At 42.8% G+C, this 25,792-nt stretch overlaps 1 protein-coding gene across 2 annotated transcripts in view; it reads right to left on the reverse strand.

Moving 5' to 3' along the window:
• Positions 1–25,792, reverse strand: part of KIF26B (kinesin family member 26B) — a 517,976-nt gene that overhangs the window by 47,897 nt on the left and 444,287 nt on the right. The gene's annotated exons all lie outside the window — the stretch shown is intronic.

A 25,792-nucleotide genomic window follows, 5' to 3' on the forward strand; every position in this document is an offset into this window, starting at 1 on the left:
CTGAGCGACTGAACTGAATTGAACTTCCTAACAGATGTGAACTGGTATTTCATCATGGTTTTATTCGTACTTGTCTAACGACTAATGATGTAAGCAGGGGTCCCCAACCTTCGTGATCTAATGCCTGATGATCTGAGATGGAGCTGATGTAACAATAATAGGAATAAAGTGCACACTAATTATAATGTGCTTGAATCATTCTGAAACCATTCCCCCTACTCCCATCCTAGTCAATGGAAAAATCGTCTTCCACAAAACCAGTCCCTGGTGCCAGAAAGATTGGGGACCGCTGATACAGAGCATATTTTCATGCCCTTTGGTCATCTGTATATCTTCTTTGGAGAAATATCTATTCAAGCCTCTTGTCCATTTTTGAATTGAATTGGATTTTTGTTGTTGAACTCTGGTGGTTTAGTTGCTTAGTTGTGTCCAACTCTCGAGACCCCATGGACTGTAGCCTGCCAGGCTCCTCTGGCCATTGATTTTCCAAGAAGAATACTGGCTGCTGCTGCTGCTGCTAAGTCGCTTCAGTCGTGTCCGACTCTGTGTGACCCCATAGATGGCAGCCCACCAGGCTCCTCTGTCCCTGGGATTCTCCAGGCAAAAATACTGGAGTGGGTTGCCATTTCCTTCTCCAATGCACGCACGCATGCTAAGTCGCTTCAGTCGTGTCCAACTCTGTGTGACCCCGTGGACAGTAGCCCACCAGGCTCCTCTGTCCACGGGATTCTCTAGGCAAGAATATTGGAGTATTGGAATATTTTCCTTCTCGAGGGGATCTTCCCAACCCAGGGATCAAACCCTGGTCTCCTGCATTGCAGGCAGATTCTTTACCTACTGAGCTACCAGGGAAGCTACCAGGAAACTCTAGGAATTCTTTATATATTTTGGAAATTAAGCCTTTATTAGATATATGATTTGCAAATAGTTTCTCCCATCTTCCAGGATGTTTTTCAATCTTTTGAGAGTATCCTTTGATGTACAAAAGTTGCTAACCCTTTATAAGTCTTAGATTTTAACTTAACATTCTTTTGGCATCTGTGATTCAAAAGCCTTCCCATATTTGGTATTCCTGTGATAAGCCTGCCAATAAGATTTACCAATGATTTCTTATGCTATTTTGTGCTTAAAATACTTAATCCAATATGGTCCTTGTTACTTGGAGACCACTAACCAGCCAGCAGATGGGGAAAACTTGAAAGACTATTGTTATGTACATGTGCCATGGACTGCCCTGGGATAAACTTCTTTTGAAATCAAGAATAACTAATTTTAAGGACAGTGATGAGGGCAGCTCTGTTAGAATGCCTTCTGGGTATCATGTGTGGTTTAAAGAAATATGATTCCACAGTCTTCACAAAATGTACCAATTGGATTGGCTTTTGGCACAAAGACCAGTGCCTAGTAATTGGAAGGAATTAAAAGGAAATTAAGTTTAAAAATGGTTCCTATTACTGGTCCAAGTCTGAGAAAAAATGTTACACAAGGTCACAATTCATACATGAAATCTTATTGGGGAACAACATGAAAGCCATGAAAGAATTATGCATTTCTTGAAAAAGAATTAAGAAACATTTGAGTTTTCTAGTGACATTTTGTTTATAAAAGGCTATTGCAGCACAAATTCTGCACCTTTTAAGTTGGTAAGTTCAATCTCAAATAGATGTTCATTTTTTAATGGCACAAATGTGGTCTGAGTTCAGTCACTGTCTAGTCACTGTCATTCCTGTAAGATGTCTGAGTGGGCAGTTTCTCAAAGTCCTGCCAGTGACAAGAGGCTTGTAAATGAGGAATCAATCACAATGTCCTATGACATTTCTTTGTCGGCCCCCCTATCTCCACTTTTTTTATTTTGAAAACATCTCAGAGTTTTTCCAAAGTGCTAGGGAACACTCCTGGTGGGCTAGATGGATGGTCCAAATGACATTAATGATTCCTGTTTCCTGGAGAACTGCCTAAGATGGGCAGAAATCATTTCTAAATCAGTGCCCAGCAGAGATCTGCCTTTCTATGAATATTTAAATAACTATATAACGGGTACCTCTCCATCAAAAGAAATCTCCCCCAGCTTCCTACCTCCTTAACTTCCTAAGTTCCAAAGCATTACATTTAAGAAAAAAAAAAAAACTCATAGGAGCCACAGTCAGAATAAAACCAAGGTAGACACTGCCTTGACCTAGAACAGGTGCCAAATGCTGAGAATGAGGCTCACAGTCTCACTTGCATAACAGCAGAGAGACTCCTCCAGCCCCTCCAAGTGTTCTAGAGCACAAGCCATGGCCTACATGGGTGTGCACAGCTCACAGTCTTCAAGGGTAGATCACAGGAGAGACATTTATACCAAAGTCGCTGTCAGGCCCATCTTGAGAAATATGGACAACAATAGTCCCCAGAGAGGAACAGTTGGGACCACCAATATGCCTTCGATTTCAGTCAAGACTGTGGCCAAGTCAAGCCAGGTCAGTCTGCAAACTATGTCTGTGTTACCACCTCAGGGTTCTTCTTAGACTGAGTCCACATAGTTTGAAGGTCTCAGAAAAAAAAAAAGTTTGGTCTCAGTAGTGTGTATGGGTTAAAACAACTGATAGAGCCAGCTTGTAGAGTTCAATACATGTGGTCTGTAGAACAAAATGCTCCAAAATAGCAGCAAGGGGTCATCTGCTTGCAGTTAAGTCTTAGCAGAGGAAGCAGCGTCCTGTGTGGTAGGAGGTCAGAGGGTCTTGTTACAAAGAACCTGCCCATCCTCATTCCTCTGCACTAATACAAAGAAAGTCCTAGCCAAGCAAACAGGCTATTTTGGGGTAGTTTACCCAACAAGCATGTATTAAGAACCGAGGATAGGGACTTCCTTGGTGGTCTAGTGGTTAAGACTTTGTGCTTCCACTGCAGGAGGTACAGGTTTGATCCCTGGTCGGGGGATTAAGATTCTACATGCTGCTCAGCACAACCAAAAAAAAAAAAATTAAAAAAAGAACCTAGGATACAAGGAGGCCCTCAGCTAGCCCTGGAATTGCAAACACAGATGAGACATATCTGTAGGGCTGTAATTAGGCTGAACATTTTTGTTGTTTAGTTGCTAAGTTGTGTCCCCCTCTTGGGAACCCATGGACTGCAGCCTGCCAGGCTCCTCTGTCCATTGGATTTCCCAGAATACTGGAATTGGTTACTTCTTTCTATTTCAAGGGATCTTCCTGACCCTGGGATCCAACCACTACCTCCTGGATTGGCAGGCAGATTTTTTACCCCTGAGCCACCAGGGAAGCCCTAGGCTGAACATAGGTTCTGGTTTACCCAGAATGTCTCAGGTTATGCCTATTATCCTGCATGTGTCTGGTTTATTTTGTCCTCAATTTTTCATGTTAAAAAAAACATAGCAATATTATAAAGACTGTAAAAAAAGGAGATAGGAAGAGTTGGGCAGACCTTCCCTCTCTACTCCCTTGGTTCCATCTTGCAACGTGTTTGATACATGCAGTGAACAGAGTTTACACTTTAAGACATAATGTGCCTAGCAAATGGAGAGACTAGGCTGAAAGGCAACTGTGATTGGTTATTGCACACACATAATTTGTGACTGTGCTCAAACAGACTTCTATTTATACCCAGAGAAATATAAGCTGTAGATGTCAAAATTAGCAAAATTTACATATGAAGAGTTAGGGTAACTGAGCTACAAAAATGTTGTGATAAATCTTACATGGGGTTTCCCTGGTGGCTCAGTGGTAAAGAATCTGCTTGCAATGCAGACGTCCAGGGTTCAGTCCCTCGGTCAGGAAGATCCCCTGGAGAAGGAAATGGCAACCCACTCCAGGATTCTTGCTTGGGAAATCCCATGGACAGAGAAGCCTCAGTTCAGTTCAGTCGCGCAGTCGTGTCTGACTCTTTGAAACCCCATGAATTGCAGCACACCAGGTCTCCTGGCGGGCCACAATTCATGGGGTCTCAAAGAGGTCAACACGATTTAGTGGCTAAACAATAACAACAAGAAAAGCTTATATGGAAAAAAAAAAAAATGATTACATCAGGGAAGTAAGTAGTTTTGTCTTTTGCTGCCTGTGACCGACTGGATTTGAGAAATGTTTGTGACTTTAAAGAACTAGCTTAAACAATATGAAATTGCTGACATCAGGCAGGTTTTTCATGCTTTATAAATCTACCTAAGTGTCCTACAAAAAAGCATAGGAGTTTTAGAAACAGGTCTTCTAAATTCTGATCGTACTTTGTTCAAAATAAAGTCATAAATCCATAATCAAGTGTTCAACAAACGAATACAGAAATCTCAGCCTCTGAAGTTTGTAGAGAGCTGCAATTACTAAATAAGACAACACTTGCAAACAGGGAGGACATGAAATACATCCCTGCCAAAGCGAGGAAGGAACTAAATGAATATCTGACAGCAAGAAACAAGCAATATTTACACCTTTTCTCTTGAAATAAAAATTCTGGTTGGATATGGATGGGGAAAAAAAAAAGATATACCTTTAAAATTCTATAATTGTGCTCCAAAATCGATTTTGAGACAGATCTTCTGAAACTTTAACACCAAAATTCTTACTGAACTGAGAAACTCATTCTACTGAAATGAACTTATAGTTGGTTGTTATGTAATAATTTTGCACTTGACTATGATATTCTATCAAGAGAAATAGAATCTGTGATGTATAGATAGTTTTATGTTAAGAAATACACATACATAAATATATAGGTATGCAGTTAGATAACTGAAGAAGCAAAATGCTGAGGCTGTAAGATAATGCTAGGAAAAAAAAGAAAGAATCTTAAGAAAAATACCATTGACATGATATTAGGCATAGACTTGGTGAAGGTGACCTAAACACAAAAAGCTGTATCAAGAACAGTTATTCTGCTTATTTTAATGTCTTGGCAAACAACAGAAAGATTTTTTTTTACTTTGGTGCACATTAAATTTTTTATCAGAAAATATTTTATTTTTGAGGGTGATTTTTCAATAGAAATATTTTATGGGTTCACTAATATAACTTCAGATAGTTAATAGCATTGAGTACCCATTTTTCACTCTCAGAAGTGTCTCAGTTTGGATAGTAAATTTTGTGGTTCTATTATTTATAATTTAGAACAGTAAGAGATGTGTAACAGAAAAACATAGAAAAGTAGCCCCCCAAAAGCAATATGGTAATCTGAAAAGACCTTCCTATCAAGTATAATTAAACATTATGGATAAGATATTTTCACAAATCTTACTAAATGCATTGGTGAGCTTGTAAAAGAGTAAAAAATTTTTAGGCACAAAAGTATATACAAATTTGCGGACTCAAGAGAAGTAGGCAGAACTGGAGTTTGCTTTTACCCTGAAGATATCTACCAAACTAAGTGACATTCAAGCTTAGCTTTATATGGCCTCAAAGGGCATGGATAACAATATAAAGCCCAATGTCTGCCCAACTTGAAGATTTTATCTCCATTCACAACAACTACCCCCTTACATACACAAGAAATAATTCTTGAAATACGGCACTGAGAAAAGAAGAACGAAATTATCCCCAGAATTTGGAACCAAAGGCAGAATTAACGTAGGTTTGCAGTCTTAATTCTCAGTACCTGGGTGGCCCAAAATGTTTCAAGCTGAGAATATTATTTAGAGTATCCTCAACTGGTAGTAATCCCAGGCATTGAGTAGAAATAAATACAAATGCTAAAGTAAACCATCTTTATCCCAGGTCTCAAAGAGTTCTCACAAATAAAATGCCAAAGAAAATGAGTTGCCCCTGGGCAAAAATAAACATACAAAGAAACAAGGCATCTTGAGAAAGATGCAGCAGAAACAACATATGGCAGAAGGAGATATTCAAACGTAGGTTACAAACAAACAACAAAAGATGGATTAAGATGTTTAATGAAATAAAATAAATAAAGCAAAAAAAAAAAAGAAAGATGAGGAATGACCAATTTCCACTTCTGGCCATGTTGGAAAAATATGACCTGGATTTATCCTCTACTCTTAACAATGAGAAAATCAAACAGAATATGAGGAAAAAATTTATTTTGGATACCAGGCAACGGGCAACAGCAGAAAGGAAGTTTTGAGAGAAGGGAAACAAACAAGGTAGGACCTGAACTTGCCCAGTTCATTGTCCAGAGAGAACTTCCAGGCCGCAGAACAGAGGGGCTCAGACAGAACTAGGCAGTGACCTTGCTGAACTGAGGAGACAAAATTTGGAATTTGGGGAGGACAAGGCAGCTAAAATTTTCAGGGCAAAATACAGAAAGAAAGAAAGAAAGAAAGAGGAGTGCTGGAAAGAGAGAGAAGAGTTTCTCATATGACGTTGGGAATAATTTGTGTTCAAGCAGAGTGGGAGGATCTACTAATGCATGGAGCACTGGACAGACTGCTCAGAAAGGGCCAACGAGAAGAACGTTAGGGTCCTCTGCGCTGCTGCGTTGCTTCACTTGTGGCCGACTCTGTGTGATGCTACGGACTGTAGCGCCCCCACCCTGACCAGGCTCCTCTGTCCATGGGATTCTGCAAGCAAGAATACTGGAGTGGGTTGCTGTGCCCTCCTCCAGGGGATCTTCCCAACCCAGGCATTGAACTTGCATCTCTTACATCCCCTGCATTGGCAGGAGTGTTCTTTACCAATAACGCCACCCAGTAAGCCCTAGGGTCCTCGACTAATGGTCAAATGAGCCCAAATGCTCTGCACCTGCCCTAGAGATGATTAAAAGCAAGCCTCAAAAGGAACAAACTAATTCCAAATAACTGTGTAAATTAGTAAATAATTCTAAATAACTCACAGGTCAAAAAAGTAATGATAATAAAAAACAGAAAACATGTTGAACTAATAACAGTGAAAATAATCATCACTATCAAAACTTGAGGAAAGAGACAAAGCAGTACTGAGTGGATGATGTAAAGAATTAAATGCTTATATCATAAAATAAGAGTGAAAATTGTTAAGCTAAGTAGCCATCTTAAGATGGAAGATGAAGAATAGCAAAATAATTAAAAAGTAAAGTAGAAGGAAAGAAATAATAAAGAGTAGAAATCCATACAATGAAGAACACACTATAAAAAAATTTCAAAAGTCCAAATAATTAAGACAGTCTGGTCTTGGCAGAGGTTAGAGAGCCCAGAGATAGACGCCTACATATTTGACACGTGTTGTATGACCAAAGGAGCACTGCAGATGGGTGGGGATTCAATAAATGATCCAAGGAGAAATTATTTGCAAAATAGAAGAACCCAGAGTTCACAAAGTATCCATAGGAATTGATAAGCAAAAGCTCAACAACTCTATAGAAAAATAAGCAAAAAATATGAATTACTTATACAAAAAGGAAGAAATAACTAACAAACATGAGAAGATATTCAACCTTATTAGTAATCAGGAAGATGCAAATTAAAATTGTACTAATATGCCATTAAGTACCCAGCAGATGGCCAAAGTTTTTAAACCAGACAATTCAACTATTGGAAATGTTGGATGGAGAGAGAACTCTGGTCTATTGTTAAACCATTACTAGATACTACTATTCTAATTTGACCTAATGGAGAAGGAAATGGCAACCCACTCCAGTATTCTTGCCTGGGAAATCTTTTGGACAGAGGAGCCTGGTGGGCTACTGTCCACAGGGTCGCAGAGAGTCGGACACGACTTAGTGACTAAACACACACCCACAACAAATTTGACCTAAGAGAGCACATTACCTTACCACAGAGCAAGTGTGAAGGGAGAACCCACAGTTTTGATGTTGGTATAGAGTTCTGATGATTGGTTTTGATGTAGGTTGGTTTTGATGTAGGTATAGAGTTGAACGAGGCCCAAGGTACTGGGGACTTTTAACACTGGTACAGTCACGAGGATGGGGGTGGGGTGGCAGACACTGGGCATTCTCGGATATCACAAAGGCCCTGGGTACCTGTGGAGGGGGTGAGGAAGGCATTCACTGGGAGGAAGAGGCACCAACACTGAGTGAAGTGGTAGTGAGGCACTCAGAAACTTTGCTTCTTTATAATTTTGTCCCTTCGCAGCTCCACTAGCAGTGCTGAGTCAAATGTGGCTGCAGAGATTTCTGTTATCTGCTTCTGCATGTTCCTGGCTGCCATGACAAAGGAAATCTGGAGTAAACCTCCTTTGGTCAATTAGTAGTGCTGGCTCCATGGAACTGTCGTGAAGATGAAATGAGCTTTAAAAAAATAAAGAACTGAATATAGGCACAGAGTTGGCACTAGATGATGTTGGTGGTGATAATAATGATGGTGGTGGTGGTAATGGAAAAGGATGTGGAGGGGTAGGGGCCAATTCGCTTCATTTTTCTGTCTTCTCAGGGTCTTCATCTATAAAATGGTAAAAATAATAGCATCTACTTCTAGGGCTGGTGTGAAGATGAAAAACGAATACTTGTACAGACTAGGCTTATACCTAGCAAATACTCCAAAATTGGTAGCTTTGCTAAGTTTATTGCTTTTGCACACTACCCATGGTTCCAAGACCATGTGAAATGGGTCTTTAAATGGGTCTGGAAGAGGGGATTTAATGCCAAAGGGCAATTCCAGCTCATCCAAAAAGCTTTCAGAGGAATAGTCACTTGGTTCTTTTCACTGGGGCTTTTCATGTACAAATTATAGGCTCAAATGAATCATTTTGGTGAGGAAAAAGCTCTCGCTTTTGGAAAGGTCAAATTGTACAGGTTTTTGAATGTGGCTATTCTCCTTTTCTGAAGAAAACTGTCAAGCAGGGGCTGAGATGGGTTTCATTATTCCAGCAAGAAATCATGCAGGGAGGTTTGCTTTTTCAGAATTTGATTGTCAAGGAGACCACAGTGGGAAGAGATGTAGGCTGTGGATTTGTCCATTTTCCCAGAGTAGGTAGAGGTTGAATTAGCCAGAAGTTGGAAGGCTTGCAGGCATTTCCCGGGCTATACAAAGGAGACACTACCATCTCCTTGACTGCAAAAAGTTAATCACGAGAGCTGACGAAGCCTCATCCACACGGAGCCTAATGGTACTTCTTGGCACATGGTTTTCAACATGCAGCTCAAATTTTATATTATGGTCAAAAGATGGGCTGCTGCTGCTAAGTCGCTTCAATCATGTCCGACTCTGCGTGACCCCATAGACGGCCTCCTACCAGGCTCCTCTGTCCCTGGGATTCTCCAGGCAAGAACACTGGAGTGGGTTGCCATTTCCTTCTCCAATGCATGAAAGTGAAAAGTGAAAGTGAAGTCGCTCAGCCGTGCCCGACTCTTCACGACCCCATGGACTGCAGCCTACCAGGCTCCTCCATCCATGGGATTTTCCAGGGAAGAGTACTGGAGTGGGTTGCCATTGCCTTCTCCGAAAGATGGGCTGCTATTCCCCAAACTGAGGACATTAACAAGTCGCAATGGGAGTTCTTCCTTAGGTTTCTAACGCATTCCTGGAACTTCTCTATACTAAATCCTTAGGGCACCAACTTCAAAGCCATGCAATAAATGACTATTATAAAGATGTAGTTTGGGTAACTAAACCTCTTAGATGAATTATATGATATATTTGTTTCTGCCAAATTCTAGACATTTGGAGAGTTTTGGCAGTAAATAAGAATCTATGACAGAGAAGGCATATTCAGACAACTGACTGGAACTTCTTAGCTCTTTCTTAAATGTATTTTATAATATGGCTTTTAGTGGCACTAGTGGTAAAGAACCCACATGCCAACGCAGAAGATGCAAGAGACATGGGTTCAATCCCTGGGTCAAGCAGACCCCCTGGAGGAGGGCATGGCAACCCACTCCAGCATTCTTACCTGGAGAATCCCATGGACAGAGCAGCCTGGCAGGCTACAGTCCATAGAATTGCAGAGTCGGGCATGACTGAAGGGACTTAGCGTGCACACTTTAACTGATGTACTATCATAAATAGTGTACAGCCTCAATGCATAGAATATCACTTAGTACACTTTAGGTGCTTGATGAATTGTCAAAATAACCTAGTAGAATGATTACTGGCTTCCCTGGTAGCTCAGCTGGTAAAGAATCCGCCTGCAATGCAGACCTGGGTTCAATCCCTGGGTTGGGAAGATCCCCTGGAGGAGGGCATGGCAACCCACTTCAGTATCCTTGCCTGGAGAATCCCCATGGACAGAGGAGCCTGGAGGGCTACAGTCCATGGGGTCACAAAGAGTCAGACATGACTGACTAACCACAAAATGAATATATTTTTGCCATATATCTGATTCAGAAACTAGGGCCATAGCTTCATTCCTTCTCTACCTTCTAAATGGCTGGCATCGCTACTTTGTCCTAGCTGAGAATGGGGCTCTGATGGCCACAGTGCAAGTCTGGGGGCCCAAAGGATCCTCCAGGTAATGAGACAGGCTGTCCAAAGTTGAAGGCAGATGTCTGATTCATATCTGTAACCAAGAGGTAGGGTTTAGAGCAGGTTGGTTTAATTTAAATTAGTGCAAAAATAATAAGGAATCTGGAGAAAAAGTTTGTCATCTTGATGAGCTCATGTGATAGGAGAGATATGTTTATAAAGAAATAATTAAAATGTAATATCAGTGCCCACAATGAAATACCTACAGAATGCCACAGGGGGTTAGGGGAGGGAAAGCACTTTTCTGGACCAAAGAATTGGGAGGGAGGAAAGAAGATCAGAGAAGGATTCAAAGACAATATAGTATTTGAGATAAGCCTTGAAGGGTACACAGGAAGGAATGCAACATTTTTTAATATTAGGAGGTTGATTTATGTAATTTACCACATTAAAGAATTAAAGGAGGAGAAGATCTCTTCAGAGGCAGAAATGAATTAGACAAAATTTGGCTATTTTGTTAAACTGCTTAGAAATCCATCAACAGGAGATCAAAAACTCTTGATATCCTCTCACAATGAAAAATCATACATTAATGAAAATGAATAGACTATAGCTACACACATCAATATGGGTATCAAAAATGAAATACTGATTGAAATAAGTAAGTTACAGAAGGACCAGGGAGAGCATGATTCTATGTTATGTAAAGTTCAAAAACAGAGGAAACTAAACAATGTAGTTTTTAGGGACACAATTTAGGTGGTAACATTGTAAAGCAAGCAAGGGGATTTTAGATATAAGACTTTTTTCAGCACAGTGGCCCCCTCTGGAAAAGGTGGGAGTTCACTGCAATCAGAGAAGAGCACACGGGGGCCTCTCGAGGCATTGAAATCTATTTCCTCATCTGGCCAGTGGGCATACAGGTATTTGACTTGTTATTTTATAGACTGAGCAGATGTGTCTCTCCATCTGTATATATGACACAGTTCACAATTAAACCGTACAAGAAATAGGCAGAAGAAGGGGATCCAGCTCAATCCTGGAATATAGCGTGTTCCTGGGAACTATTCACTGAATGAATGAATAGACAGGTTATTGTAAGCAGAAGAAACAGCATCTACAAAGCATGTGGGTGTGAGAGGGCATGGGGGCTTCAAGAGATTGTGCACAGTTTCTATGATCAGAAAGGTGAGCCTGGCCCAAATTATAAAGAGCTTCATAGGCCATAAAAGAGTTTGAACCTGTAGCCAACAAGAAGCCACTGAAGGATTTAAAGAGGTGGGTAACATCAGGATTACTTTTTTTTTTTTTAACTTTACAATATTGTATTAGTTTTGCCAAATATCGAAATGAATCCGCCACAGGTATACCTGTGTTCCCCATCCTGAACCCTCCTCCCTCCTCCCTCCCCATACCCTCCCTCTGGGTCGTCCCAGTGCACCAGCCCCAAGCATCCAGTATCGTGCATCGAACCTGGACTGGCGACTCATTTCATACATGATATTATACATGTTTCAATGCCATTCTCCCAAATCTCCCCACCCTCTCCCTCTCCCACAGGGTCCATAAGACTGATCTATACATCAGTGTCTCTTTTGCTGTCTCATACACAGGGTTATTGTTACCATCTTTCTAAATTCCATATATATGCGTTAGTATACTGTATTGGTGTTTTTCCTTCTGGCTTACTTCACTCTGTATAATAGGTTCCAGTTTCATCCATCTCATTAGAACTGATTCAAATGTATTCTTTTTAATGGCTGAGTAATACTCCATTGTATATATGTACCACAGCTTTCTTATCCATTCATCTGCTGATGGGCATCTAGGTTGCTTCAATGTCCTGGCTATTATAAACAGTGCTGCAATGAACATTGGGGTACACATGTCTCTTTCCCTTCTGGTTTCCTCAGTGTGTATGCCCAGCAGTGGGACTGCTGGATCATAAGGCAGTTCTATTTCCAGATTTTAAGGAATCTCCACACTGTTCTCCATAGTGGCTGTACTAGTTTGCATTCCCACCAACAGTGTAAGAGGGTTCCCTTTTCTCCACACCCTCTCCAGCATTTATTGCTTGTAGACTTTTGGATCGCAGCCATTCTGACTGGTGTGAAATGGTACCTCATAGTGGTTTTGAGGATTACATTTTAAAAGCACATTCTGGCAGCTGTGTGGAGGGTTGCTATTGTTTCGTCGTTAAGTCATGTCCAACTCTTTTGTGACCCCACAGACTGTAGCCCACTAGGCTCCTCTGTCCATGGGGCTTCCCAGGCAAGAATACTGGACCGGGTTACCATTTCCTACTCCAGCCGATCTTTCCCGACACAGGGATTAAACTTGCATCTCCTCCATTGGCAGGTGGATTCTTTACCAATGAATCACCTGAGAAGCCCTGTGTGGACGTAGATGAAACTAAAACCTTTTCTCCGTTCACCAAAAAGAATTCTCAGAAGAAAACAGTGGATATATCACATGCCCTTAGGGCCTCCCCTGGACTCTGTTCGAGAAACTACATACATAAACATCTTCTCAATACAAGCAATTACAGTTAGTCCTCAGTGTAGGATTTTATGCTTACGGAAGGCAAGGTTCATGGGGGACATGAGATAAATGGTTTGAAGGAAAGAGCTCACACAGAACTTTTAGGACAGACATGTTTAATACTCTCTATTGGCACATTGGGACACGGAATTGGGAAATGCATGCTTATAAACTGGGCCCTGATAATACTTCCTTTTAGCCAAACCTGCTGCTGCTGCTGCTGCTAAATCCCTTCAGTCGTGTCCGACTCTGTGCGACCCCATAGACGGCAGCCCACCAGGCTCCCCCGTCCCTGGGATTCTCCAGGCAAGAACACTGGAGTGGGTTGCCATTTCCTTCTCCAATGCATGAAAGTGAAAAGTGAAAGTGAAGTTGCTCAGTCGTGTCCGACTCTCAGTGACCCCATGGACTGCAGCCTACCAGGCTCCTCCATCCATGGGATTTTCCAGGCAAGAGTACTGGAGTGGGGTGCCATTGCCTTCTCCATTAGCCAAACCTAGAAACCCCCAAAATTTTTACTGATTTCACTGCTAAGGTACTCCTTACAGTACCTACAGAATGGTAAGGAAAAACAGAAATAAATAGCAATTGTGGTTGCTGCCCCAAAGGAATATCGTAAAGTCTCTTCAAGTCTACTATTCTTCAAAGCAGTAACAAATGTACCATAACCTCTGTTTCTTGAGTTCTTTCTTTATTATATCAAAATAAAACTTCAGCTATATTTTTATTTAAAAAAAATTACTAGATACATTAGACAATTTGGTACAACTTAACTGCTCCATGAATATAACTGAAATTTGTTCAGTTACACATGAAATGAATTATCACCTCATTTGCATGGACAAAAAAAATCTATTAATGCTCAATTGAGCCTGAACCAGTTGTGAAACAGGTGAGAATTTATGGTTGGATACTCTGATTGAAGCTCTATTAATGTTCAAGACAGTTTTTAAATGAATTAAGCCCCAACTCATTTGTATGCTCCATCCCTCCTCACGTCTAATGGTGCCTAAATCAAGCCATCCTTGAATAGTCACAGAGCCCTGCGCATACCTGAGGGCACCTTGGACTCTCTGTGCATTGGCCCCAAACTAACCTAAAGCCCTCCCCCTTGGGCTGTTTTCTTCTAACAGCAACATAACTTGTGATATGATGATTAGTTATCATTAAAGATAACAATTAGCTGTGGACTCGGAGTCTTGCCTTTGGCCCACTAGTTTATCATGATTTGTGTCAGGCTATGTCAACATCATTCTAGCAAAAAGACAGAACAGCTGTGAATGGCTCAGGCATTTATGGATGGACAGTGGGAAACTTTGCAAAACAGATGAGTGAGAATGGAGAACGAGTGGGAGCACATGAGGAAAGATCTGCCCAGACAGCCTTTACTGCAGATTTTCTGATTCCCTCGGCCTTACTTGAGTAACTTTCCTCACTGGCGGTTAAGCACTGGTGCTCACACATTACCAAGTGTGAGACTTGCCGTTTATGTCTCTATCTCCCCTATACTGCAAATTGTCCAAGGAGTGGAAATCATCTATGTTTCTCTATCATATTTCCAGTGTCTTGAGTATTGTAGGGGTCCAGTAAGTATTTTTTAATAGCGAATGGCTGACTAAAAGATAATGACTCGATGCAAAAAAGAACTTACAGATATTCTGCTACATATTGCTCAAATTATTTCTTGTGTATGTTTGTTATGGGCTTCCCTTGTTGGCTCAGTGATAAAGAACCTGCCTGCCAATGCAGGAGACTTGGGTGTGATCCCTGGCTTGGGGAGACCTCCTGGAAGAGGAAATGGCTACCTACCCACTCTAGTATTCTTGTCTGGAAAAATCCTAGAAGGAGGAGCCTGGCAGGCTTTGTCTGGGGGTAGCAAAACAGTCAGACACGTCTTAGTTACTAAAGGACAGTGACAACGTGTTTGGTAGCCTCCATCAGACTTGTAACAAAATCAGGCACTTAAACTCCTCCCTCAGTAGGGGGCTTTGGGCCAGAGTTCACCTTGCTTATCAGAATAGCACCATGCTCCATGAATAATGGAGTTAAACTTGGTGTATCACTTGGGATATAAAGTGTAAGGTGAAATTTGTATCATCAAGGTCAGCCTTAAAAATCTCTTTGAAAGAAAAAGCCTTGTCTCATGAAATCTAACACATTCAGATTTTGCTTCAGGGTTGGAACATGTCTCTGGCTGAGCCCCAGAAGGCTATGGCTTGTATTCAAAGGCCATATTATGGGAAAAATTTGTCTTTAATGATTTGGATGGCCAGACAGACACAGTGCGGGTGCAGCACCCTCTGCTCACCTACTGCCCCCTCTCTGCAGTGGTCCCTCTGAGGCAGGCGGCAGGTGGAGTCATTCACTCCTTAGAGAATCTGTTATTTCTCCCTTTGTGCAGAGTACTCCAGGTTGGAGTCTCTTAAATTAAATGTCTGTATCTGGCAGCAACCCGATACATCAGGCACACAAACTCCTGCTGAAAAATGCATGAAGCTTCCATTTTAACAAAAGGTAATTATAATCCACTTGGCCAAAAGGGATGCATACTTTTAAAATCAAGAAACAGATACAAAGATACAATACTGCCAGATCAGTCTGGGTTACAACGTTCTGAAATATATGCAAACTCCCATTTTTACCTTTGAAACGTGTTTCTTTAAAGGGCCATCAGGAACATTGTCTCAAAGGACTGTATCACATTTCTGAGATAGAGGCGAATGGTCATTCTGAGTTAGCTGGTGGAGAAGAAAAGCACAGGAAACGGGACTTCCCAGGCAGTCCAGTGGTTAAGACTTTGCGTTTCCAAAGCAGGGGGCAAGGATTTAATCTCTGGTCAGGGAACTAAGATCCTGCATGCTATGGGGTGCACCCCCTCAAAATAAATAACATTAAAAGAAAAAAAGAAACTGCAGGAAGAGAGCCTGAGTGTCTGGAGGTGGGCACTGGGCCTGGCATGAGGACCCACATCTCCCTGGTCTCAGCTCAGCATCACCTCCTAAGCCCATGTCACACAATCTTTCTCTTTTGGAAACCACAGGTATTTGGTTTCACATACTTCTCTGGGAGTAGAACCTGAAGAAACTTCACAAATTCCCATTGATAGATGACAGTCTCATCTACCAACTGTGGAAATGCCCCGAACTGCGATTATTAGCCAGGTGTTGGAGGAAGCTCATCACCGCACGCCCCGTTATCCTCAGTCCTGCCATCGTTCTCACCTCTTGCCTCTCCCCACCTTACCTTTCTTGTGCTCAGCACAACTTCCAGACCCAGACTGGGTGATGACCTCTCTCTTCTGACAGGAATCTATTCACTCAGGAGTGTCTTAATGCACCTACAGAAGCTGCTGCTAAGGGGGAAGAGGGCTGGAAACTGTCTTATCGGGAGGCTGTGCCCCTCTGCAGTCTCCAGAATGGGAGAGAGTGACACTTCTCATGCAGGGGGCCACCCAGCCAGGCAGGAGGGCTGTCTGGGAGTCCTTAGTCCTTAGAGAGCATTAGAGCATCCTGAAGCTCTTCAGGGTACAAGAAATGGCTATAGGAACTTCCAGGCTCTTACACAAGAAAGATTACAGAAATTAAGAAACAGTAGAAGACTGTGAAATAGCTGAGATTTGCTGAGTTCATCTGCTGGTGGTGCCCAGAATATGGCATCAGGATGGTTGAGTTTCCTCAAGAGCCATTTAACAAGGTCAGCCCGAGTTCTCGCCAACCCTGAACAAGGTTCTCTCACTTGCTAACTCGAACAATCTCACGTGGTATTTCTTATTCAGCCCGGCCACTGGATTGAGATTTGGGGAGGGGGAATTGTTTCCCAGCCTCATCTTTCTTATTCTACTTTCCTCACTGCCACATCGTGGAAAAGGTGAGGCCAGGAGATGACCCTGAATGGACAGTTAACCACAGCTGGTCCCCTGCCTGGGACTCACATTTTCACTTACAACCAGCTGCATGTATTCAAGCTTTGTAGATACATTTGATCCATTGTCTGGCCTTATTTCAACAAGTACTGATTGAGCACCATGCCATTCTGGACACTGTGTCAGGAAGAGGTGATATACCAGAGGCAGTGGAGTAGTTCTGTCACCTACCAGTCCTATAGATAAGAACAAGCCACTTACTCCTCTGGTCACAGTTTCCCCATCTGTAATACCAGTATGACCACAGCAGTACCTATGCTAGGAGGCTGTTGGGAGAATTAAATCCTCAGCAAGCCTTTAGTGCAGTTCTTGATGCACAGCAAAGGAAGGATGACTATGAGCTGTTGTCATCACACCCACACCATGGAATGCCCCTCAGCCACGGCTCACACTTGCACACGCCAACCACCTGGATTGGAGTGGAAATCCAGGAGACAAGTACTGGAAGCAATTTCCTCCTTCTTCCTAGGACTCAGCAAGTCCATAAATTAGGAATCTCACAGCTGTGCTGTGCTGTGCTTAGTCGCTCAGTTGTGTACGACTCTTTGGGACCCCATGGTCTACAGCCCACCAGGCTGCTCTGTCCATGGGATTCTCCAAGCAAGAATACCCCAAGCATGCCCTCCTCGAGGGGATCCTCTCAACTCAGGGATCAAACCCAGGTCTCCCACATTGCAGGTGGATTTTTTACTATCTGAGCCACCAGGGAAGCCCAAGAATACTGGAGTGGGTAGCCTATACCTTCAACAGGAGATCTTCCTGACCCAGGAATCCAACAGGAGTCTCCTGCATTCCAGGCAGGTTCTTTACCAGCTGACGTACCAGGGAAGCCCCTAGGAATCTGTAAGCCCTTGGAAAAAATGAAAGCAAAGTTCCCACTCTACTTTTTGTCCTTTTATTTACTTTGTCATGCAAAGATGGGCATGATAAAGTACAGAAACAGCAAGGACCTAACAGAAGCAGAAGAGATTAAGAAGAGATTGCAAGAATACAGAGAAGAACTGTACAAAAAAGGTCCTAATGACCTGGATAACCACGATGGTATGGTCTCTCTTCTAGAGCCATACATACTAGAGTGGTAAGTCAAGTGGGCCTTAGGAAGCATTACTAAAAACAAAGCTAGTGATTTCAGCTGAGCTATTTCAAATCCTAAAAGATGGTGCTGTTAAAGTGCTACACTCAATATGCCAGCAAATTTGGAAAACTCAGAAATTGCCACAGGAGGAAAAGATCAGTTTTCATTCCAATACAAAAAGGGCAATGCCAAAGAATGTTCAAAGTACCATAAAACTGCACTCATTTCAAATGCTAGCAAGGTAATGCTCAAAATCCTTCAAGCTAGGCTTCAACAGTACATGAACTGAGAACTTCCAGATATACAAGCTACATTTAGAAAAGGCAGAGGAATCAGAAATCAAATTGCCAACATCCACTGGATCATAGAAAAAGCAAGAGAACTCCAGAAAAACATCTACTCTGCTTCATCAACTACACTAAAGCCTTTTACTGTGTGGATCACAACAAAATGGAAAATTCTGGAAGAGATGGGAATACCAGACCACCATACGTGCCTCCTGAGAAACCTGTATGCAGGCCAAGAAGCAACAGTTAGAAATGGATATGGAACAATGGACTGATTCAAAATTGAGAAAGGAGTATGTCAAGGCTGTATATTGTCACTCTGCTTATTTAACTTCTATTTCATGTGAAATGCTGAGCTGGAATCAAGATTGTTGGGAGAAATATCAATAATTTCAGATATGTAGAGTACACCACCCTAATGGCAAAAATTGAAGAGAAACTAAAAGCCTCTTGATAAAGGTGAAAGAGAAGCGTGAGAAAGCTGGCTTAAAACTCAACATTCAAAAACTAAGATCATGGCATCTGGTCCCATCATTTCATGGCAAATAGATGGGGAAACAATGGAAACAGTGACAGACTTTCTTTTCTTGGGCTTCAAAATCACTGTGGATGGTGACTGCAGCTCCGAAATTAAAAGATACCTGCTCCTTGGAATAAAAGCTGTGACAAATCTAGACAGTGTATTAAGAAGCAGAGACATCACTTTGCTGACAAAGGTCGATATAGTCAAAGCATCAGCTTCAGCATCAATGGCCACCTGATAGGAAGAGCCGACTCATTGGAAAAGACTGTCTTGCTGGGAAAGATTGAAGGCAGGAGGAGAAGGGGGCAACAGAGGATGAGATGGTTGGATGGCATCACTGAATCAATGAGCATGAGTTTGAGCGAACTCCAGGAGATAGTGAAGGATAGGGAAGCCCGGTGTGCTGCCATTCATGGGGTTGCAAAGAGTGGGACATGACTACACGAATGAACAACAGGAGGAAAAAGGCCTGACTGGTGAGGCTGTTAAATATGGCCATGGGCACGTGCAGCCCAATGCTGTCTGTCTGTCTGCCCCTCTGCAGGTCACACATCCCTCCACTTGAGCCATGTGGTTGTCTGGGAAAGGGATTGCTCTGCTGACCCCGTTTCTGCCCCTTCCTGAGTCCTGGGGTCTAAGTCTGTGGAGCGACAGGAGATTTCCTTCCACTCTGCTAGGATTCAGCAGATGGAGAATTCAATTCCCAATCATACGATTTTTTACGTAATTTTATTTATTTATTTATCTTTGACTGCATTGGGTCTTCGCTGCTGTGAAGACTTTTCTCTGGTTTCAGTTAGCGGGAGATACTCTCTAGCTGTAGCGTGCAGGCTTCTCACTGTGGTGGCTTCTCTTGTTCTGAAGCACAGGCTCTAGGGAGTGTGGGCTCAGTACTTGTGTCTTCCGGGCTCTACAGCACAGGCTCAATAGTTGTGGTGTGTGGGCTTAACTCCCCTGAGGCATATGGGATCTTCCCGGACTAGGGATCGAGCCCGTGCCTGCTGCATTGGCAGGTCAGTTCTTTACCACTGAGCCACCAGGGAAGCCCCTAATCATACTCTTGCATCTATTCGCCAACTGGTTTGGAATACAGAGAGAAAAGGGTCTGATTAGTAGTCTCAGAAATTGAACATCAAAGAGAACCTCTTGAAAAACCAAAAGAGAAATGAAGAAGCCTCCTGATTTCTGCTCAGTCCTCAAACCGTAGGCTCATTATCTGAGAGGGACCAAGAAAACTATATACTATGGCTTTGCTGCCAAGGATCAGGATTGAGTTGGGGGCCTAACAGTCTGCTCCCAGTTCAGTGAGGTTCTGTGAGGGGACAGAAGGCAGTCCTCCTGGGACCTGAAAGGATGACACAGAGTTTGTGTGCTGTGTGTGTGTTAGTCACTCAGTCGCGTCTGACGCTTTGTGACCCCATGTAGCCCACCAGGCTCCTCTGTCCATGGGGATTCTCCAGGCAAGAATACTGGAGTGGTTGTCACTTCCTTCTCCAGGGGATCTTCCTGATCCAGGGATCAAACCCGGGTCTCCTGCATCGCAGGCAGATTCTTTACCATCTGAGCTATAGGGAAGTCCCTATAGCTTTATGTGTTTATAGTTTATGTGTTAGACAGTGACAGAAAGACCACTGTTTGAACCCATGGCTTATGATCCCAACTGAGTCCCAGGCAGCCTCATTTCTTCCTGAGTGACCTGTATGGTTCTGTGATAATCCTGGTAGAATTCGCTTACTGGTAGGTGATGCCCCAACTCTTAAGAAAATAATATCGATCTCTGAGAATTTTCAAAATTAAATGTGAAGATACTACTGGCCAGGGAAGAAAACGGAGGTAGGCGGGAAGAATGAAAGGAAGTAAGATGCTAGAATTTCATACAAAAGATTCATGTACCACTGATTTTCTGAACTCACTTTCTCTGCATCCTAACAGTCATTAAAATGTATAAAAATGGATATTCTGAAGCAGTAACACTAAGAATTATCATTGCTGCAGTTGCTTGGCAACCTGAGACTTTGGTTATTTTATTTCTAAACAGGGAATGCTATAAACTGGTATCTGGTGTTTGTGAAAATAGTTTTAAATTGATGTTCTCTCTGTAAATCAGGAAGAGATAATACAGCATTAACGTACATTTAAAGGTTGCTAAATTTGCATATGTGTGTGTCTCATACCACACGCACACAAAGATTCTTCCTCAGAGTTTCTCTCCATTATATGCTATCTTAACTAAATCTGGAGAATTAATATCCCTTTGCATTTTTCCTGGAAAATATCTATTTAATTTCCCTTTGTCAATAATATGCATTTGGGTCCCAAGGAACAAATCTTTTACCTCCTGTGTGAATCAGGGAAATTGAGTATTGTGGCTCATATCAGTCATGAGCTCCTTTCTCTAGCTTCCCAGACACTGTGTGGATTTCCAGTTCTGAGAAAGCAAAGACAAATCCAACATCTATCTGGCTACTGGGAGAAAATTATTTCTCAAGACAAGGCAAAGGTATGTCCACCTTCTTCAGAGATGTGACTCTTCTGAAGGCCTGATGAAATCTTGGGGTACTCCCAGAGATCCTGCCTATGGGTTCCAGCATGGATGAGGTATTCACATTTTTAAAAAGTTGGCTTTATTTATAAAATGTCATTTCTCCACAATCTCTCCACATTCTCTTGAATGTGACCTTGGTTCCTGACTCCTCTGTAGGGCTTTAGGAGGAGAAAGACTCCCTTTCTTTCACATCATCCAGACCCTGATGATGAGCATCCCTAACTTCTGTAGAATAATCTCGTCTAAAGTGGCCCCTGGGACTTCCCAGATGGAGCTAGTGGTAAAGAACCCGCCTGCCAATGAGGAGACATAAGAGATGCAGGTTCAGTCCCTGGGTCGGGAAGATCCCCCGGAGGAGGGCCTGACAACCCACTCCAGTATTCTTGCCTGGAGAATCTCCGTGGACAGAGTAGCCTGATGGGCTACAATCCTTGGAGTCACAGAGTCGGACGTGCCTGAAGCGACTCAGCACGCATGCGCACAAAGTGGCCCGCGGCGGTATTTGCTTGCCACTGAAGCTCATGACAGCACACGGCCTTGGGCTCCACCTTTCGTCCCCAGAGAGAAGAAGGGCACCAGAGAGTCAGATGCCTGAGCCCCAGAGAGTGTCTGTGATGGATTCTCACACGCAAGGATTAGGTCTTGGTCTGAACCACAGACCAAACCCATAAAAGAAGAGCACAGAGCACCAGTTCCATCATGGGGCTGTTCATGCAGAACCATGCTTCATGTTGACTTGGGAAGAGGCTCTCAGACAGATACAGCACTAGAGGGTCACAGAATGACTTTCCATGACCTCTTGTTCTGTGGAAGCCGGGACATTATAACATCTCTGTTTAGAAATAGAGGACAGCATATTGTTGGCAAATAATCAAATAGACTGTTTGACCTATTGAAGTCATTATTTCTCCAAATGGAGTCACAGTTATAAATGAAGGAAAAATGTTTCAGGCTTTAAGTATCACTGTGTGAAGGGTATGCTTCCCCTCCATCTAGAAGGTACCAAAAATTCTATTTTGAGAGAACTGGGTGGTGGTTAGAATTTCCAAGTCTGGAGAGACTGGTCCTGTAGATCAGCTGGGACATAACAGGACTTTAGCCAAAGCCAAGTACACACTGACAGATCCTTGTGGTGGCCCTTCTGGGTACCAGTTTAGTGATGTGTGCCTGCCATGCTGGTTCCTGGCATGGGAATTCATTTTGATGCCACTATACATTTTTTCTCATCTATCCAAGGGGAAGGCTATGATGAGGAACAGCAAATGGCTGAGCAATGGAAGGAAACAGGCAAAATGCACTGTCAAAAAGCTTAGGACTATGACAGCTTCCCCGAGACAAGAGGTTCCCCAAACTTAGGGAGTTCTGTGTAGCCTGTCTGACAAGGGGGCTGGAGCCTTTGGCGGTCTCCTTCCTGTCCCCAGGTGCTTTTCTGAATGGTGTCACCACTTGGGATTGATTGATGGAACTTGGATTGCCCAGCGAGCCTGAGCTATGTCACGGCTGTGGCTGGGAAACTATTCTGCGCTTGCATTTATCACTTAGAAAGGCAATATCATTTGCAAAGTCAAAAACCATTCAGGGCACACCTAGGGTGCCCATGGGAGCGCCTGGGATGGGTAATGAATCCAAACTTGCTTTCGGGCTTGCTCACATGACAGAGAGTCTGTCTGGCACGATGATGAAGAGAAACGAGGACAGGCTTTATCCCTTCTGTGCACATTCCAGTTAATTTCCCAGAAGCAAACACAAGTGATGTGAGTTCCAAGCACAGAAGTGTCCAGGGTGACAAATGAAGTGCGTTTTTTTGTGTGTTTTGGAGGGCGTAGGGGGAGGGTCATGAGAGTGAAGTCTGGTTTTCCTTTTTTTTTTTTTTTTTTTCCTTTAAGTGAACAAGAATAAGAGGAAAACTGCAAGGGTACAAAACCTATCTCAGGAACTTACTGCAGAGACAGGGTTTGACATGGGAAAGGTGTTTAGTATGCTAACAAAATGCCGTGTGATGGGGGTTTGGAGCACGTGCTGAATTGATAAAAGAAATCTGGGCCACCCTGCTGTGCTGAAGACCTCACGCTGTGCAGAGCAAAGGCAGCTAATATATTACAGAGCCTGATGAGGCTGGGCGAGTGGATCGGGAAGGAACTGCCAAGGTCTCTGAGGCTGTAAAACGTGATGCGGTTTGATCCTGCCACCAACTGGCTGGGTGATTTGAGTAAATCTTGGCCTTATCTTCCTGCACCTTGAAAGAGGGTAGTTTGTCATTGATTAATCACTTTGCAAATGCATTCTCAGAACCAAATATTGACAATCTGCTGTGGCTGAGAATCTGAAACAATATTATAGCAACGATCTTCAAAAGCTTACACATTACGATGGGCATTAAGGACTGAGGGATGATACAACTGGCTATACAAGTGCACTGCCAGTGAAGGTTTGGGGAGGACAGAGCTGGCTGGGTGGTCAGGCCACCATGTTTTCTGACACCAAGCAGTGGGCAGCTCTGCAAAATCCCCATCAGGAGGATCCTGATGGTGGGGGACAACTCTATGCCTGTGTCTTATGTCGACACCGTATTTATATGGCAACCCACTCCAGTACTCTTGCCTGGAGGGTCCCATGGGCGGAGGAGCCTGGTGGGCTGCAGTCCATGGGGTTGCTAAGAGCCGGACGCGACTGAGCGGCTTCACTTTCACTTTTCACTTTCATGCATTGGAGAAGGAAATGGCAACCCACTCCAGTGTTCTTGCCTGGAGAATCCCAGGGATGTGGGAACCTGGTGGGCTGACGTCTATGGGGTCGCACAGAGTCGGACATGACTGAAGCGACTTAGCAGCAGCAGCAGCAGCATAAGCCTACTTCAACAGCGAGTGAGACGGTTGGATGGCATCACTGACTCAGTGGATATGAGTTTGAGCAAACTACAGGCGACGGTGAAGCACAGGGAAGACTGGCGTGCTGCAGTCCACGGTGTCGCAAAGAGTCGGACACAACTTAGTGACTGAACAACAGTCTACTTCAGACATGGAGTGTCTTTAATCATCACTCCCTCAGAGCCAGAAGGGAAAGAAGGGAGCTGAAGCGGACAGATGTCTGAAGAGAACGGTGAGTGGAGTTTCCACATTTTGTCAGCCCTCGCAAGCGAGCAGGTGGCTGGTCATTGTGGCTAACTGGTGTATGGTAGGTTTAATTTAACAAGAGACCTTGAACTATGAACAAAAACAATTTTTAATGTTGATAGTAAAACCCAACTTGAACCAAAAGGAAGTTACTTTATCTAAAGTAAAAGTAATTTCATATGCTTACTTTTATCCATCCCCCCACCATCAATTCAACAAATATTTATTGAAATCCATAAAAGCATGTTGCCCCACAGAAACAATGTGAGATATATATATATATATATATGAGATGTAAATATACAAGCAAAATACATAATCAGTGACCTCATAAGGTGGTATTTTGAATTTTGTCTACATCATGATCTGTCAAGTTATCATACTAATACACGTTTCCCTTTTTATGGACAGGGAAGCCAACAAGGGCTGATAACTCTTTTCTTTCTGAGATCTTCAACCTTGACAGTACCTCTCCAGACCTTTTTGTCCCTCCTCTTCTCTCTTTCCTTCCTCCCTCCCTCCCTTCCTTCCTCTCTTTCTTGTATTCACAAGTTGACTTTATTCAGCTGCAGAAATGATACTGAATGAAACTTCATAAACCTTCAAATTGAACTTTTTCTTCCTCATAGAAAAGAATCACACAAGGGCTGGAAAAGCCACTTCTGGGTGTACCCTAGAATTCCAAATTTCAAGAACTGAGACAGACTGGCTTATAATCTCTATTTAAACTCCAAAGTAGGCTAGTAACGGGCTTCCTGGCGGAGAACAAAATCACAGTGTTGGCATCAACTTATGGTAGAGGCAAAGCACAACTCCAGATCTCGTACTGAATCTCAGTTTTTGTAGAAAAAACTGCCTGACTTACCTACACAACAGAAACTTTTATTTTGTCAAGTCCTACAGATTAAAAAATGATTCCATATACCGTATATTTGCGTAATCCTCATGGCAACTCTGTAAGGTATGTGTTATTTCCATTTCAATAGGTGGGTATAGGCTCAACCACATTCTTATTATTGGTTATTGAATACAGTGTTACACACTTTACAAAAAACTGTCACACACATATCATTTTGAGCCTTTTATCATGGTTGTGTAAATAAGATATATAGCTATAGCCCTCAGTTCATGAGATGTGAATGTTCAGATAGCTAGTGAAAAGTGCAGCTGGACCTTGGCAGAGCCTGAAAAATGAGAGAGTTCCCCTCATCCCATCACCACATTGTCCATTGGAAAAGCTGAACTGGAGCGATGGTGGTGAGGGGTGGCTCCAGGGCTGGGTCATTCATGGCCAAAGATGATATGGCAAGTTTTTGGCTATTCCAGACATAGGAGCAGTTCTAATTTCATCTTTCTGGAGCATAACTGAAAAGAGGAAAAGGATCTTGGAAGTGAAACAAACATTTGCATGGGATAGTGGGTGGTAATTCCCCAAGCTTTTCAGTTCTCCTAAATAGGATTGCCACATAAAATACAGGGTGCCCCTATAGCTTATGCAATACTGGGG

The sequence above is a fragment of the Bos indicus genome, chromosome 16 (genome assembly GCF_029378745.1).
Source record: "Bos indicus isolate NIAB-ARS_2022 breed Sahiwal x Tharparkar chromosome 16, NIAB-ARS_B.indTharparkar_mat_pri_1.0, whole genome shotgun sequence".
Taxonomy (NCBI): Eukaryota; Metazoa; Chordata; class Mammalia; order Artiodactyla; family Bovidae; genus Bos; species Bos indicus.